The sequence below is a fragment of the Stegostoma tigrinum genome, chromosome 22 (genome assembly GCF_030684315.1).
Source record: "Stegostoma tigrinum isolate sSteTig4 chromosome 22, sSteTig4.hap1, whole genome shotgun sequence".
Classification (NCBI taxonomy): domain Eukaryota; kingdom Metazoa; phylum Chordata; class Chondrichthyes; order Orectolobiformes; family Stegostomatidae; genus Stegostoma; species Stegostoma tigrinum.
In genome coordinates, this window is record NC_081375.1 from 16,445,570 (window position 1) to 16,462,348 (window position 16,779).

At 39.6% G+C, this 16,779-nt stretch overlaps 1 protein-coding gene across 4 annotated transcripts in view; it reads right to left on the reverse strand.

Moving 5' to 3' along the window:
* cyth1b (cytohesin 1b) overlaps window positions 1-16,779 on the reverse strand; it is a 227,477-nt gene that overhangs the window by 94,394 nt on the left and 116,304 nt on the right. Inside the window, exon 1 of one of the 4 annotated variants that reach the window (XM_048555047.2) lies at window positions 1,451-1,656. The exons of the other annotated variants lie outside the window; for them this stretch is intronic. The gene's annotated coding sequence lies outside the window, so the exon portion shown is untranslated. Of the gene's footprint in view, window positions 1-1,450; window positions 1,657-16,779 lie in introns of those variants that run through there. 4 annotated transcript variants of the gene reach the window in all.

Below are 16,779 nucleotides of genomic sequence, written 5' to 3' on the forward strand. Positions count from 1 at the left end.
GTTCTTCTGTTTCACATTGACATCTAATCCAATACTGCACAATGTTACATTTACTCTGATTAATCATATGAACATTTGTTAGCCTTAAGCAAAATGAAAGGAATTTGCCAAAACATTTTTTTGGCAAGTCCCAAGTAATTAAGCTGCTGGAAATGGACGCAAAGTTAATAAAGTATAATTTTACATTCAATAGGTTGCATTATTTAAAATAAATGTCTCATGTGCTGTGAATGTCATTTTCTCCCATCATTACAATAGTAAATTATTATACAGCAAATTGGCAAAGGAAGTCACAGGAAAAGTAGAAGAACAAATAGGTTTTGTTCAGATATAAATTATTCAACTTCTAGGAAAAGGCAATTTATAATGGATACATTATGACACCAATACAGAAATAGAAAAAAATTGTAATAGTTATGTAAGTATCACATTCTAAAATTCAATAGGCTACTCCAGCATATTTTTGCTAAATTTACATCTAAAATCAATTTTTAGTTAATCAATTAACATAACTGTTGTATAAATTCACATATCAAATCAAATGCAATTGGAGATCTGTACTATATTGCAATATGTACCCTGAAATTTGTAACACTTCACCAAATCTTTTGAAAATGGAGGATTTCTCACAACATACCCCAAGGCCCATTTATACGTATCCTGTTCAAGGACTGTCCTGCTTGGTAATATGGTGAGTCTAATAGGTCCAAGCTACTGAACACTGTCGCCAACTGTTGAGAAGCAGATGGTTTGATCCCAATAGACACATGCTGAAACAACATATATTACACGAGGGATTTCATTATGCTTTTCAGTACAGCACATTTTCTGAAAGAATGGAATGCTGTTAATACACAATTGGGTTATTATCCAGGAATCAAAGTCATGGTGTTAGAGTAGGCGGTGAAATTCTTTGGCCCGCATGTCCGAAATAACCTACGCTACAGTGCAACAAAATTTCAATCTATTCTGCAGATGCAAAATCTCATAACAATCGCTGAAAAAAAACCATTTTCTATTTTAGTCAAAATGTTTTACAGTCAGAATGACAATGACAGAATTGCTCAACCTACAGTATATAAAACAAAAGGGAAGATTACAATATACGAACCAAATAAAAATGCTCAAATTTTATAAGTAACTGCAGATACCAGAAATGTAACATGGGTTCAAAGGTCTTCAGTCATAAGCTTTGTTGTAATTCCATTAAGTTATTTTTTCTCAAGACATTACAAATAAAACACCAGATAAGGGCCCAATGACAATGACAATAAATGCTGAATATGTATGCAATAAATTTTGATATTAAGCACATACAGCACTGAAATCAAATTATAATGTACAGAATGTCAGTATCAATCTGTATTTTCAAATTAAAGAAAGATTCTAAATAGGTGATTTAACAAATCTAGAAATTGTGCTTACGTTTCACACAACATAAATACTGTACCTGGTTATATTTGTGCAGATCTCTAACAGTACTTCTACCCACTAGCTGACAGTCTTCAGTACACACAGCAACATCATTACAAAAGACTGGATTTTCGAGTCAGTAGACCAATCCCCAAGCCTAACATTAATTTCCAACAAAATATAATCACGAATATCTTGTTCTACATGTTCATCACAACGGAGAGCATTTCACTAAAACGTTATTCTGCCAAATAGGGTCTTCACCTCCGGTACAGTTGCTTTTGTAATCCTAGTGTGGCCTTTCTTCAGTCCACAGGCAAATCTTTGGACAGTGCCGAGAAAAACCAGTAAATGCCGTCAGTAAACCCTTAATCGAAATTATCAAATGGAAATAATGCACCAGTAACGTAAATACAAAGCTTTCCAGCTAAGTCTCGTTTAGAAGGCTGCAAAAGGTGCTGATATCGCACTCTCAGTGTTCCTCCAGTGATGCAGCTGTGACACTAGACACTAGTGAATGTGTGGAGCTCTCTCTCTCTGCTGGATGAATAAGATTAGACTCCGCCCTTGCCGATGCTAAACACAGCTCTGTTGAAAACCAGCTCCAAATCTGATCGGAATCTCCAAGGACACATTACAGCCCATGCATTGCAGCGCATTTATAGTACACACAGTTAACTCCGTAGTGTCTAATCCGTTCAACAGTGCGCCCTATGAAATCGATGCCCACAGATTAGTTTTTCATAAATGCTGACTCGTTATTTTGTTGGAACTAAGGATTGAGACGAAAATAATCAATTGCCATAATACGTAAACTGAAATTACGTTGAAAGATATTATTTTTCAGTCATGTATATTTACAACGTAGTGTGATTACAAATATTGCCATCTCCAGCAAATACATTGCGTAAGGTATATCCATGGCAAAACTTATTGCATTATGTTCCCACAGGATATTGTGCAAGCCACATCCACCATGAAGCAGCATTCAGCTAGTTCCTTACCAGAAATGAAACTGCTCAGGACTAGCTGAGATACAATTTACAAAAAGAGAAATTAATTTGGGTATTTGTCATAATTGTGTTTAGCGTCTTCATGCCACTAATCCCATCTTTATTTGAAGGCCCCCAACTTCCCTCCAAAAACAAGACTTCTGAGTTGAAATTCTTTACGGAGATGATATGCCAACTGCAGTTGTACTTACAATGCTCAGACTGTTGCATTTTCACTGTAAATAACCTCCCAGCACTATGATCTGGTTAGTACCAGTATCTTTCTTATATTAATAGGAAGACAGTGTGTTATAATGTACTCCTGAACTCACATTGAACAAAACCATACCTGTTAAGCAGGACCAGGTAACTGAACACAGTGGAACTAGCAGTTTGAAGTGTTAATTACTTTAACACAAGGCGTATAACAGGTAAGGCAGATGAACTTCGAGCCTCATTTATATGTGGAACTACAATGCTGTAGCCATGACCACAAAACTTGGTTCAGAAAAGGGAAGACTGGCAGCTCAGCTTTCCAGGGTTTACATGTTTCAGGCATGATAGAGAGCGATGTAAACGGGATCACAGACTTGCATTACTGATTAAGGAGATCTTGGAGGCCTCATCCAGCAAAGCCATATGGGCAGAGTAATCAGGAATAAAGATGATGTAATCACAATGAAGGTTTGATAGCATAGGTCTCCCAAAAGTTAGTGGGAGATAGAGGAACAGGTAAGAAAGCACATCACAAAAAGATGTAAGAACCTAGTGGGTGAATTTAACTTCACCAATATTGACTGGGACTTCCGTAGTACCAGGGGTTTCAACGGGACAGAACTTGTGAGGAGCATCCAGGAAGCCTTCTTGAAACAGTATGGGGCTGTTCTAGACCTTGTACTGGGTAATGGCCCTGGCCAGGTAATTGAAGTTCCAGTGGGGGAGCATTTTAGGAATAGTGATCATAATTCTGTAAGTTTAAAGATAGTTATAGTAAGGATAAGGCTAGTCCTTGGGCAAAAGTGCTAAATTAGGTGAAAGCGAATTCCAACAGTATTAGATTGGGGTGGCTCTTCGACAGTAAGTCCATATCTGATACATAGGGACTCTTTAAAAGGCCAGTTCAGCAGAGTTCAGGGCCAATATGTTCCTGTGAGGATGAGAGATAAGGATGGTAGGATTCAAGAACCCTGATGACAGAAGATATTGAAAGGTTAGTCAATAAGAAAAAAGGAAACATATGTAAGATTTGGGAAACTGAAATCAGATAAGACTTATGATGATTATAAAGCAAACAGGAAAGAATTTAAACAAGGAATTATGAAGGCTGAAAGGGGCCATAAAATTTCCATGGCAAGTAGGATTACGGAGAAACTCAAGGTATGTTATACTTCTGTTAGGGCCACAAAGATAGCTCGGGAATGTGTAGGTCTGCTCAAGGACACATCGCTGTTAGGAAAGAGTTAGTGTTGGGTGTCTTGAAAAACATGAGGGTAGTTAAGTCCCTAGGGCCTGATGGGTTTTATCCAAGGATACTGAGGGAGGAAAGGGAGGAGATTGCTGGGCCTTGACAAAGATGTTTATATCTTCTTTAGCCATAGGCAAGGTCCGAGAAGACTGGAGAATAGCCAATGTTGCTCCTTTGTTCAAGGAGGGCAACAGGGATAATCCAGGACATTAAGCTTTACATCAGTGATAGGGAAATTATTGGAGAAGATTCTTAAAGACAGGAATTACTTGCATTTGAAAATCAATAGATTTATTATTGATAGCATGGCTGGGGAGGTCTTGTCTCACAAACTGTTTCAATTTTTTTCAGGAAATTTTGATGATGATTGAGGAGGGTAGAGCAGTGAATGCAGTCTACATGGGCTTTGGTAAAGCATTTGACAAAGTCCCTCATGGTAGGCTGGTCCAGAACATTAAGTTACATGGGATCCATGGTGAGTTGGTAAGCTGGATACAAAAGTGGCTTGGTCATAGAAGACAGTAGTTGTGGAGGCGTGTTTTTCTGACTGAAAGTCTGCATCAAGTGGTGTTCTGCAAGGGTCAGTGTGAGGATTTCTGTCGTTTGTAGTATATGTGTAAATGATTTGGATGAAAATGTAGGTGTTCTGATTACCGCACAAAATTGGGTTTAGTTGTGCATTGTGAGGAAGGTTGTCAAAGGACACAGCAGGATATAGACCAGTTGGAAAATTGACCAGAGAGATGGCAAATAGAGGTTATTCCAGACAATAGGTAATGCATTTTTAGAAGTCAAGTGCAAGAGGAAACAGTAAATGATTGGAACCTTAGGAGCATAGATGTACAGAGGAATCTTAGGGACCAAGACCAAAGCTCCCTGAAAGTGGCACCACGAGTGGATAAAGCGGTAGAGAAAGTGTATGACATGCCTGCCTTTGTCAGCTAGGACATTAAGTATAAACATTGGCAAGTCATGTTGCAGCTGTATAAAACTTTAGTAACGCCACATCTGGATGAGTATAGTTTGATTTGCCACAGTATAGGAAAGGGGTGGAGGCTTTGGAGAGGGTGTAAAAGAGGTTTACCTAGATGTTTCTTAGATTGGAATATACTATTTATATTTAACTTGTATTGTTTTCACCAAAGCATCTGAGGCTGAGGGGCCACCAGATAGAGTTATGTAAAATTTCAGAGGCATGGATAGGATGGATAGTCGGAATCTTTCTCCCAGGGTGAAAATGTTAAATACTTTGGGGCATAGGTTTAAGGTGAGAAGGGGAAATTTAAAGGAGATGTGCAAAGTACGTTTTTTAAACAGAGGGTGGTAGGTGCATAGAATGTGCTGCCAGAGATGGTGGTACATGCAGTTACGATAGCAACATTTAATAGGAATTTAGACAAACACATGAACAGGCAGGGGATAGAGGGGTATAGACCATCTGCAAACAGATGGGATTAGTTTAGAATGTTACCATGGTCAGTATAGACTGTTGAGCCAAAGGGCCTGTTACTTTGCTGTACTGTTCTTTGATTTGCTAAGTGGATGTAGTCTACTCAACAAGCACAGAACTCCATAATATTCTGCCATTGCTATTTTGACTGGTATGTCCAAATGGGCAGTCAAGACTCCACCAGAAGCAGGAGTTGGATATATCATTCAGAAGGGGAGCCTACGGCATGTATTGAAACTCAACACAGTACGATATAGGGACTAGTGGAGGTGTCTCCACAAACAGGACGGATAGTATTATTTTTGCAATTTCAAACTGACCGAATCAAAGTCTAACCCACCCTGGTCCTCCCCTGGAGACTGATACAAGTCTGCAGAGGAGCCAACAGAGTTCATGGCTTCACTATATACAATTGTCCTCTAATTACCTGGATTTATCTATTTGAAGCAATGGCCATACAATAACAGATTAAAATGAACAGCTAAACATCACAAGCAAGCACTGCCACAGGACGTTCACTGGCATAATTTAAATGTTGAATGTTGATTAAACTACTGATGGAATTGGCTTGAGCAGAAGGCAGTGCTGACAGCTCAAAGGAACTAAATTAAAATGCGCAGTTGAAGCTGAAGTGGTGAATATATCTATGGTGATGTTCATTAAATTCTTTGATGATCAGGGCCAGAAATGTCTTCGACCAAATAGCCTCCCTTCTATGCTGAAATTTCTTAGTCTATTTCAGTTCGATTTACCTTCTGATGTCAGTGCCAGTCATTATTAGAACAAAAAGATAATAATGTATTTTATTGGTGGCATTTGCCCTAAGAAAAACCACTGTGACTAAACAATAAATTCTAACGCATATTCTTTAGTTACACAAACAGAAGTACAAAAATACATTGGCAGTTCACTTTGTGAATAAAATTGGGAGAACAATAAGAAATGCCTCAGTGCTCAAAACTGCTCAGGTCTTAGTAATAAACACACAGCTCACAGTACTATGCTGCTTCTAGTGATCTGGGCATCTGGAAGGTTTCAAGGATTATATTAATGTCAGGCTGAACACTGTTAGAATTGATCAGAGCAGGTAAAACTATCAATAATGGACACAAGCAAATGAATGATTGCTGTATTCCATTTCTAGCAGCACATAACATGCAAGGTCAAGCTCTGATACTCCCCTGTGCATGCATATTATCATAGAAATGAAATATCCTTATGAAATAGCTACATCTGAGTCAACTAAGCATGATAATCCATACATTCGATTATTCCTGAAAATGTACAGATGCTGCATACCCTGTTCAAGTCGGTACAAAGACATGAAATTTGTGTGAGCACCTCATCATAATGAGTCAAAAGTTCAACCAGTATTACTAATGCTGCAAATTAGTTTGTACTGGAGATTAAATCCAGCATTACTGAGAGACATTACTTTAAGGCATCCAGTGTTGATCAAAGGGAAGTCCATGATGGCTGCTGACAATGAGGGAATTGGAAACCTGGCTGCAAAACTTCCAAAGGCGGCACCAGGCTTTTAAATACCATGTTGAAAGCTCTACATCAGTCAGGGGCAGTTTCCTCCAGGCGACAAAACATCTTCAGTGTGTGAAATCTATGGTTATCAAACAAGTCATGAAGCTCCTTCAAGAGTACCTTGTAAACCCACAATCACTACAACCTTGGAGATAAAGGTCAGCAGATGCATGGAAACTCCACTCCATTCAAGAACTCTGGTAAGCCACCTATCATCCTGATTTGGAAGTATATTGTTGCTCCCTCACCATTGTTGGGTCAAAATCCTAGAATTCCCTCCTTCATGGTATTCAACATTGTCCATAGCTGTTCAAGGACCATACCACCACACCAAGTATGCTTTAGAAAGTAAAATAAAGACAGTGACACATATTACATGTGTACAGGTTTTGAGTATAATGTTGGTGCTTCCGACAGAGTATCAAGGCTATTCTGTCCAAAATGGTGTGTGATCAGACCCCTGAACAGAACAGGGGTGCCTATTATGATTGAGACTCCTCTAACTCCATAAATCTCAATAAGCACTGTTCACATAAGTGCCTGAAGTGTCACCTCACTCCTTCGCTCTGTCCTCATACATGCCCTGAGCAATGACGTAATCCAGTCCCTTTGAAATGGTATCAGCTCCATGAGAAAAACACAGGGCAACAGCATGTTTGTTTTTAGTAGTTGTGCCACCAGTGCTCTCGTAACTAAACTGATGAGACCAGGCTACAGTCAGGACAAAGTTGTTCAAAGTCACTCAGCTCAACCATCTAAGGTTTTCTCAATGCAGACAAAGTAGGCTTTCATTTCCAAAGCCATAGCTACTGGAGATAAACCTTTAGGAAAATGATTAAAACAAGTCATGAAGATGGCAGTAAAGGTCTGCATCACGTTGAATTCTTAATTATTTTGGTTAACTAATAAGAGATCCATGGTGCTAGGGGTAAGTATATTAGCACGGACAGCGAATTGACTAATAGAAAATATAGAGTAGAGATAAAGGAGACATTTTCAGGACAGCAATCTGTAACTAGTGGACCGTCACAGGAATCGGTGCTGGGGCCACAGTTATTTATAATACAGATGAATGACTTGCATGACCAAAATGAATGTACTGTAGCCAAGTTTGAGGATGATACCAAAAAATAGGCGGGAAGGCAAATGTTGACGCAAAGAGTCTTGAGAGAGATGTAGACAGGTTAGATGAATGGTCAAAAACTTGGCAGATGGCATGTTATATAGGAAGCTGTGAGATTACACACTTTGGCAGGAAGAATAGAGGACCTGCAGAAAGCTGCAGCACAGAGGTACACAAAAAGTATTGGTATCCAAGTTCATCAGGTAATAAGGAAAGCAAATGGAATATTGCTGGCCTTTAATTCAAAGAAATGGAGGATAAAAATAGGGAGCTCTTGCTGAAACTATACTAGTCAGACCACATCTAGAATACTGTCAACAGTTTCAGTCCATTTAGTTAAGGAAACAGACACCACAATTACAGGCAGTTCAGAGAAGGTTCACCACACTGATTCTAGGTATGGAGGGAGTTTCTAATGAGGAGACACGGAATACATTAAACGTTCGAAGAATGAGTGAAGATCATTTTGAAACAGATTACTAGGGGTTTTTCGGAGCAGATAAAAGGTTATTTCCCGTTGTATGAATGTTTAGGACTAGAGGGCACAATTTCATTGTAAGGGGTTGCTCATTTTAAGACAGAGATTAGGAGGATGTTCTTCTCAGGCAGCAGAGGGTCTATGGAATTCTTCACTGCTGTGAACAGTTGAGGCTGGGCTGTCAAGTATACTTAAAGTTGTAATGTACAGATGTCTAATCAGTAAGGGACCCAAGGGTTATAGGGATAAGGCAGGAAAATAGAGTTGAGGATCATCAGATTAGCCATGATCTGACTGAACTGGGGAGTAGATTTGATTTGCTACTTTTGCTCCTTCATCATTTGGCCTTATGGTCTATCTCAAAACAAACGTTGGAGTAATTTTGAGTTCTGAATTTGGTGTTGTCATTAATGTTTGTAGTTAACTAAGACTAAAGTGAAGGAATGTAAGCTGGCATTGTGGTGTATATACTTGAGGTTTGTTAGAGTATGGGACGGTTCAGGTGAAGTGCTCTTGATACAGCTGCTATTACTGGAGCTTCGGTCGCAAATGCCCTGAGATTCTAAACTGTTTTGCTTTACCTCTTTTTTTGCGCTGCTTTTTATTTTCCTGGAATGACTCCACCATTTCTCATTGCCTGTGCCATAGTGATACCAGGTCTCTAACTTTAACAGCTATGCAACGTACAGCAAACAACTTCAAAGCCGGATACATGGTGTACTGTGGAGCTGTTTCTATCTGTTCCCACATAAAGGAATGATTGCTCAAAACAGTTCACTTGACATTTCTGGTGGTGACAAAGCTCACATTGTAAGCTAATTCTGTCACCAACTAACCATTCCATAAATAGATGGGCGGTTTGGAATAAGGGTGGCACAGGTCAGGCATAAGGTGAGCGTCAAATGACTGCTCTCAGAAAATCAAGCACTAACAACATAATGTGCCTCTTCTGGTTCCAAACAAGACTCCCCTGCTCTACTTCAAACACTATAATGGGACCTTTTACTTCCCCATCGCGCACACACAACCTTGGTTAGACATCTCAGCCAAAAGACAATATTTTTGACAGTGCAGCACGCTCTCACTATTGGAGTGGAGTGGAGGGCTGAACTGACACATTTCCAACTCAAAGGCAAGATTGCAACCACTAAGTCATATATAGTATCAGATGCACTAATGTGATAGCTATGTTTGAGATGCTCAGTAAAAATCTGAATCGTACTAATATCAGTGTATGCAGGTTGCATTAAATGGCCCAAAACATTATACTTCCAAATACACTCAAATTTTACAGCAAACTGAATTCCTAATAGATAGGCCAATCATAAGTGGACAACCAGTAGGAGGGTTATTGACACTCAGGCTCTACATTACTTACCCTTGGGGATTTTCAAAGCTTTTACCATGTGGTCAACCTCTTCTCTTGGATTTAATATAATTGGGGACACAGGAGTTGGTTGTTGAGGGAAAGAGATTAATGTGTACTAACTTTCTGATAAACACAAACCGTGTCCTGGTAGATGTTAGGTTTCTGCATGTATCAAAGCAACAAATGATTCAAGCATATTTTAATCCATGGAGTTAATAATGTAAAGATTCTTGGATATATATCTCACAAACCTTATTGAGTTCTTTGAGAAGGTGACTAAACAGGTAGATGAGAGTAAACCGGTTGATGTGGTGTATATGGATATCAGCAAGGCGTTCGATAAGGTTCCCCATAATAGGCAAATGTACAAAATGCGGAGGAATGGAATTGTGGGAGATATAGCAGTTTGGATCGGAAATTGGCTTGCTGAAAGAAGACAGAGGGTGGTAGTTGATGGGAAACGTTCATCCTGGAGACCAGTTACCACAAGGGTCGGTGTTGGGTCCACTGCTGTTTGTCATTTTTATAAATGACCTGAATGAGGGCGTAGAAGGATGGGTTAGTAAATTTGCAGACGACACTAAGGTCGGTGGAGTTGTGGATAGTGACGAAGGATGCTGTAGGTTGCAGAGAGACATAGATAAGCTGCAGAGCTGGGCTGAGAGGTGGCAAATGGAGTTTAATGCAGACAAGTGTGAGGTGATGCACTTTGGTAGGAGTAACAGGAAGGCAAAATACAGGGATAATGGTAAGATTCTTAGCAGTGGTGTCCATGTACACAGATCCTTGAAAGTTGCCACCCAGGTTGACAGGGTTGTTAAGAAGGCACACAGTGTTTTAGCTTTTATTAATAGAAGGATCGAGTTCCGGAACGAAGAGGTTATGGTGAAGCTGTACAAAACTCTGGTGCGGCTGCACTTGGAGTATTGTGTACAGTTCTGGTCACCGCATTATAAGAAGGATGTGGAAACTTTGGAAAGGGTGCAGAGGAGATTTACTAGGATGTTGCCTGGTATGGAGGGAAGGTATTACAAGGAAAGGCTGAGGGACTTGAGGCTGTTTTCATTAGAGAGAAGAAGGTTGAGAGGTGACTTAATTGAAACATATAAAATAATCAGAGGGTTAGGTAGGGTGGATAGGGAGAGCCTTTTTCCTAGGATGGTGACGGCGAGCACGAGGGGGCATAGCTTTAAATTGAGGGGTGAAAGATATAGGACAGATGTCAGAGGTAGTTTCTTTACTCAGAGAGTAGTAAGGGAATGGAACGCTTTGCCTGCAACAGTAGTAGATTCACCAACTTTAGATACATTTAAGTCGTCATTGGACAAGCATATGGACGTACATGGTATAGTGTAGGTTAGATGGGCTTGAGATCGGTATGACAGGTCGGCACAACATCGAGGGCCGAAGGGCCTGTACTGTGCTGTAATATTCTATATTCTATATTCTATATTCTATATCCATAGGAGAAAGTTTTTTTTTAATTATGTAGATGCAAATAAACAAATAATTAAAATTCCTTCCCTCCTTAAAACAATGTTGAATTACTTCTAATCATAAAGAAATCATGCTAAAATAATGTTTTTGCAAAAAGCAATTTTAATTTGCTTTGCTTTTCAACTATTACATTATATTATGTATCTGTGCAAGTCAAAAGGGCAACTCAGCCTCTAGGGGACACCCAAGAGTCAGCTAATATTGAAAATATAACTTCAATTTCCTGGTCAACAGACCAATGTCACATCTAGCGCAGTGCAATGGCACTCAACCTGCTTCAAACAAAATTTAACAAGGCCACACTAATCTGTGCTCAATTTGCACTTTTTAACAAAACAGATAAATCTATGTCAGCTAAAAGAATGCGTTCCCACTGCATGCAGACATTTTAAAATTGACCCTATATCATAATTTGACTAATTGGAAAGTTGGTAATTTGTTTAATAGGATGCACCTTCTATAAGCACTTGCTTGTAATACATAAAAATCACTTCCAGAAAAATACAAGAATGAACTGAAATAAAAGGACTCTTGCACTACAAAGCCGACCCCTTTCAAGATCATACAATGTATGCCAATTCACTCATTAAATTTTCTAATGGTAAGGTTTACATAGTATCCTTGCTCTCAAAAAGAATATCAAATAAACCCTGCTCATCCTCACATCACTCATACTCAACTCTGAATGACAGCTGTCCATCATGCCTTTTGCCAAGGTTCATCGTCTGAATTCATATTTATCTGTATAGTATTTAATCCAAGCTGTTGTTTTATATGTAGGCAACAACTCTTGATGGCAGTTACAGTGGTAAGTAAATGCCAAAGAGATATTACTTACATTGATCAAGTTACAACTATCATATTTGTTGCACAGATAATGATCAGTGCTAATACTGAAAAAACTCAAAGCTTTTGCTGGTATTTTTCATTTGTGGCTGCTGGCATAAATCGTACTCCAACATTTTTAGCTGGATAAGTTTGCCTGCTGTCAAAAAAAACTTTAAACTTAATTTTTACATTTTTAAACTTTTGATTTTATCACAGCAAATGCATACGGTCTCATCATACATCCATCAAACAATAACTTGTAGATGTAAAGAGGTTTAGGATTGTGGCAGCTGAAAACACAACCACTAATGGTAGAAGATAACAAAGTGTGGAGCTGGATGAATACAGCAGGCCAAGCCTTTAGGTTAATGTAAAAATTTCTAGTTGAAGAGCTCCACTCAAGTTCCCTTCTTTCAGTGCTTCATTTACCGACAATGTTCAGCCACTTACAGGAACAGATTACATAATATACATGTACGGGCAAGAAATATCAAAAGCCAGCACTGACAGCAATTCAGTGGGGAAACAGGAATCAGGGCAAAATCTTTCATGTACTTTCAACAGCTTCATGATCTCATAAGTCCCCTCTATATGGGTGAAGGGCACATTTAGTGCATCCAATTCCAAGCCATTTAAATGAAGCTATGGCTCTATCTCACCGAGAACACTTCAGATAGCCTGTTGGAAAATTTTTGGGATATAGCTACTTGAATGTGAAGCAAATTTTTTGGTCCTCAGGATTATTAGAACAGGGACTAGAAATATTACCTTATACCACGCGTTTATATTATTCAAAATGTGGCTTGTGAGGCATTTTCAATTACAAGCATGCAATGAATAATGAATAAGAATTGTTAAAGACAAGGAATAATCTGTTTTCAAACAGAATTTGATTGTTTTGTTTCCGAGGTAAGTATTGTTCTATTCGTAATAAGATAACACAACTATTTCAAAAGATGTGCAATGCATTTTCCAAAGCAGATAGTGTCACAGCATTTGCACTCTAAATATTAGCAATTCACATAAATTCTGAACTATCTAATGTCGAATGCTTTTATTCTCAGATCACTTTGTCTGCTACTTTTTACTCTTGCAGTCTCAGCATCACTCTCTGTTACCCACAAATCTAATGAAATTTTTAACTGTAATTTGAATTCCAACCAAAGTTAGCTCATGTAAGTATTACTTGGCAGGTTTATCAGAGTTGGTTGTTGAAATATTTGACAAAAGAAGCAAAGACTAACTTTTTACCTTCATATCATATAGAAGCATAATACTGCACAAGAATCATCGGCTCAAATTTTTGCTCTTGAATCAGGACATGTACCCTATGGCGGGGACAGGCCACCGTCCTTCGGATCAAAGGTCATATGGGGGAGCTGAGTCCTGATACAGGCTGTGTCTCATCATTCTCATAACCCACGTGCCAACTCATGCTACTTCATGCCAACCAGTCATCACTATTTTACCTTACACCCTCGATGCCCATTAACCCAGTATCCACCACCGGCAGACGATAGCAGCCATGTTGAGAATGGGATGAAATAAAATCAAGCTCTAAATATCTGTAATAGCCTTCACCATATTTGAAAATATTGGCGTTTGCTAAGTTCAGGTTTGCCTCATAGTTGGTTCCCACCTGAGTCTCTTCCCCAATCAGTGAAATTGGACTGTTGAAAATCATAGAATCCCCAGAGTGTGGAAACAGGCCCTTCAGCCCAACAAGTCCACACCAAACAGAACAGAACATCCCACCCAGACCCATCACCCTATAACTCACCTAATTTACACATCCCTATGGGCAATTTAGCATGGCCAATTAACCTAATCTGCACGTCTTTGGACTGTGGGAGGAAACCCACGCAGACACAGGGAGAATGTGCAAACTCCACTCACACAGTCGCCAGAGGGTGGAATCGAATCCAGGTCCCTGGGTGCTAACCACTCAGCCACCATGCTACCCATTCTACAGGCTTAGCCTGTATCCTTAGACTGTGACCTCTAGTTCTGGACTCCTCCTGCCTTGAGGAACAGCTTTCCTTCATTTTCCCTGTCTAGTCCTGTTATAATTTAATGGGTTTAAATGAGAACCCCCTCATTCCTCTGAATTCCAGTGAATATAATCCTAATTATAGGATTAGGTTAGACCGCACTTGGAATACTGCGTCCAGTTCTGGTCACCGTATTATAGGAAAGATGTGGATGCTTTGGAGAGGGTTCAAAGGAGGTTTACCAGGATGCTGCCTGGACTGGAGGGCTTATCTTATGAAGAGAGGTTGACTGAGCTTGGTCTCTTTTCATTGGAGAAAAGGAGGAGGAGAAGGGCCCTAATTGAGGTATACAAGATAATGAGAGGCATAGATAGAGTTGATAGCCAGAGACTATTTCCCAGGGCAGAAATGGCTAGCACGAGGGGTCATAGTTTTAAGCTGGTTGGTGGAAAGTATAGAGGGGATGTCAGAGGCGGGTTCTTTACACAGAGAGTTGTGAGAGCATGGAATGCGTTGCCAGCAGCAGTTGTGGAAGCAAGGTCATTGGGGTCATTTAAGAGACTGCTGGACATGCATATAGTCACAGAAATTTGAGGGTGCATACATGAGGATCAATGGTCAGCACAACATTGTGGGCTGAAGGGCCTGTTCTGTGCTGTACTGTTCTATGTTCTATGTTCTATGTTCTAATTGATTCAACCTCTCCTCATTTGTCAGTCCCACCATCCCAGCAATCAGCCTGATAGATCTTTGCTCTCTTCCCTCTCTAGATTATTGCAGTTAGGTGAATACTATAGCACAAATGTTACCAACCAAAATAACATACAAGCCCAATTGTTGACTGGGGACAGGACCACCATTCTTAAAAGGTCCACAAAATCACCACAACTTAATTTTTAAGATAAGGGCAGTCATTTTAAGCCCTAACCACAAAAACATATCAATTAATAGTCTTAATGTGAGCTCCACATTCTCAGCACTGTGTAAAGAAACTTCATCTTAAATTCTCTACCTGATCTGTTAATGTTTAATTACAACCTCGTGTTTTGGAATCACTTAAGAGAAACAGTTTCTCCAACTCCATTCCATCAAATTCCTTCATCATTTCAAGGACTTCTAAATCTTTTGAGTCCTCCCGTTTCCACAAAGGAGTCTGAGCATGCTGAGTTTTGAGTGATAGCTCAATTTTTTCAGTTTTAGTAACTCTTTTAAAATTTCTTTTTAAAATCACTTTTTTTGTACTGAGCAGACTGGAACTGCATACAGCACATGTATTCTAACCAAGATTTTGCACTAATTTAACATTAACTCCTAGTTTTGCATACTATTCCAGTAGGAATGGCTGGCAGCATTTTATTTGATTCACTCATAGAACATTTACAGGTTCCATGGCCTTGTCAATTTGTATTACTACTACTGGCAATTTACGTATCTTAAGTCTCAGGCTGTTTTGATCCTTTATCCTATTTAATCTCCTGTCTTCCAAGGAATAACTGAGCTCCTGAGAACCAATTCAGATATTAGCATATAGAATTTTATTGAGCTGCTAATTCCTCAAGCCTATTCATGAATTCTTTACTCTGGCACCTTTGGACTATACCGAACATTACATTAGGTCATTTAGTTAAGAAATTTCCTACATTACAATAGTAATCACAACAAATAAAAGTACTTTATTTGTTGTAAAATGCTTTGCATCATCCTGAGGTCATGAAAGGTGGAAACTTCCCATAACCAGAATAACACGGTCATTGGCAAATCAGTTGGAAAAGTAGGCTATGATTGGCAGATTCTCGAAATTAAATTGGTAATTCCTGGCAATTCCAAATTCCCCATGTGTCCCTCTGGGCCTCCAGCATGGACATCAGTACCCAACATCCCAGGGCATTTCTATAGGCAGCAAAGTGCACTCCATCCCTGTCCATGGAGTTTAGCATCAGGCATGTACTAGCCTCACCACACCAACATGGCACACCCTAAACTCACTCTGCAATACCGTTCTGCATTTCAATGCTACACTTTGAAATGCACCACTATCTGACACGTAAATGCCTATGCCAGCAGACCGTGTGCAGGGTCAGACACCTCAGTGTTCATTGTTTGTGCCCTTAGCATTCATTCACTTTGTCCTACTTGGATGCTTGCAGTACCTCTGTCTTACCTTGTCTTTTTGTGCATTTTCCCCTCAGCCAGGCTTTAAAGGCTCATGGTATTTCCGTTTTGCCTTACCTTTTAATGCAGATACAAAGCCACACAGCTTGTCAGCAGTCATCAGTCAAGAGGTAGGCATGTTATTGTACTGTACTCTACTGCTACATTAGTCTCACACCTAAACCTTGTCTTAGCAGCGGATGCAACAAACACACTGCAATGTGCTTTAACCAAATGGCCATGACTCAAAGTATAAGGGGAGGACTCGTCAGTCAGAAGGTCCCAACACAGTAAATCAAGAGGTGTCCGATATCAGCTAGGGACTTGGGCTGTACAAGGGGTCCATATCATTTACAGTCCAGGGAGTCAGTCCTTCAGTAGATAGCAAGAATGGCAGATGCTGGAGTCAGAGTCAACGTCAACACAGTGTGGAACTGGAGGAGCACAGCAGGTCAGGCAGCAGAGTAGCAGGAAAGTTGATATTTC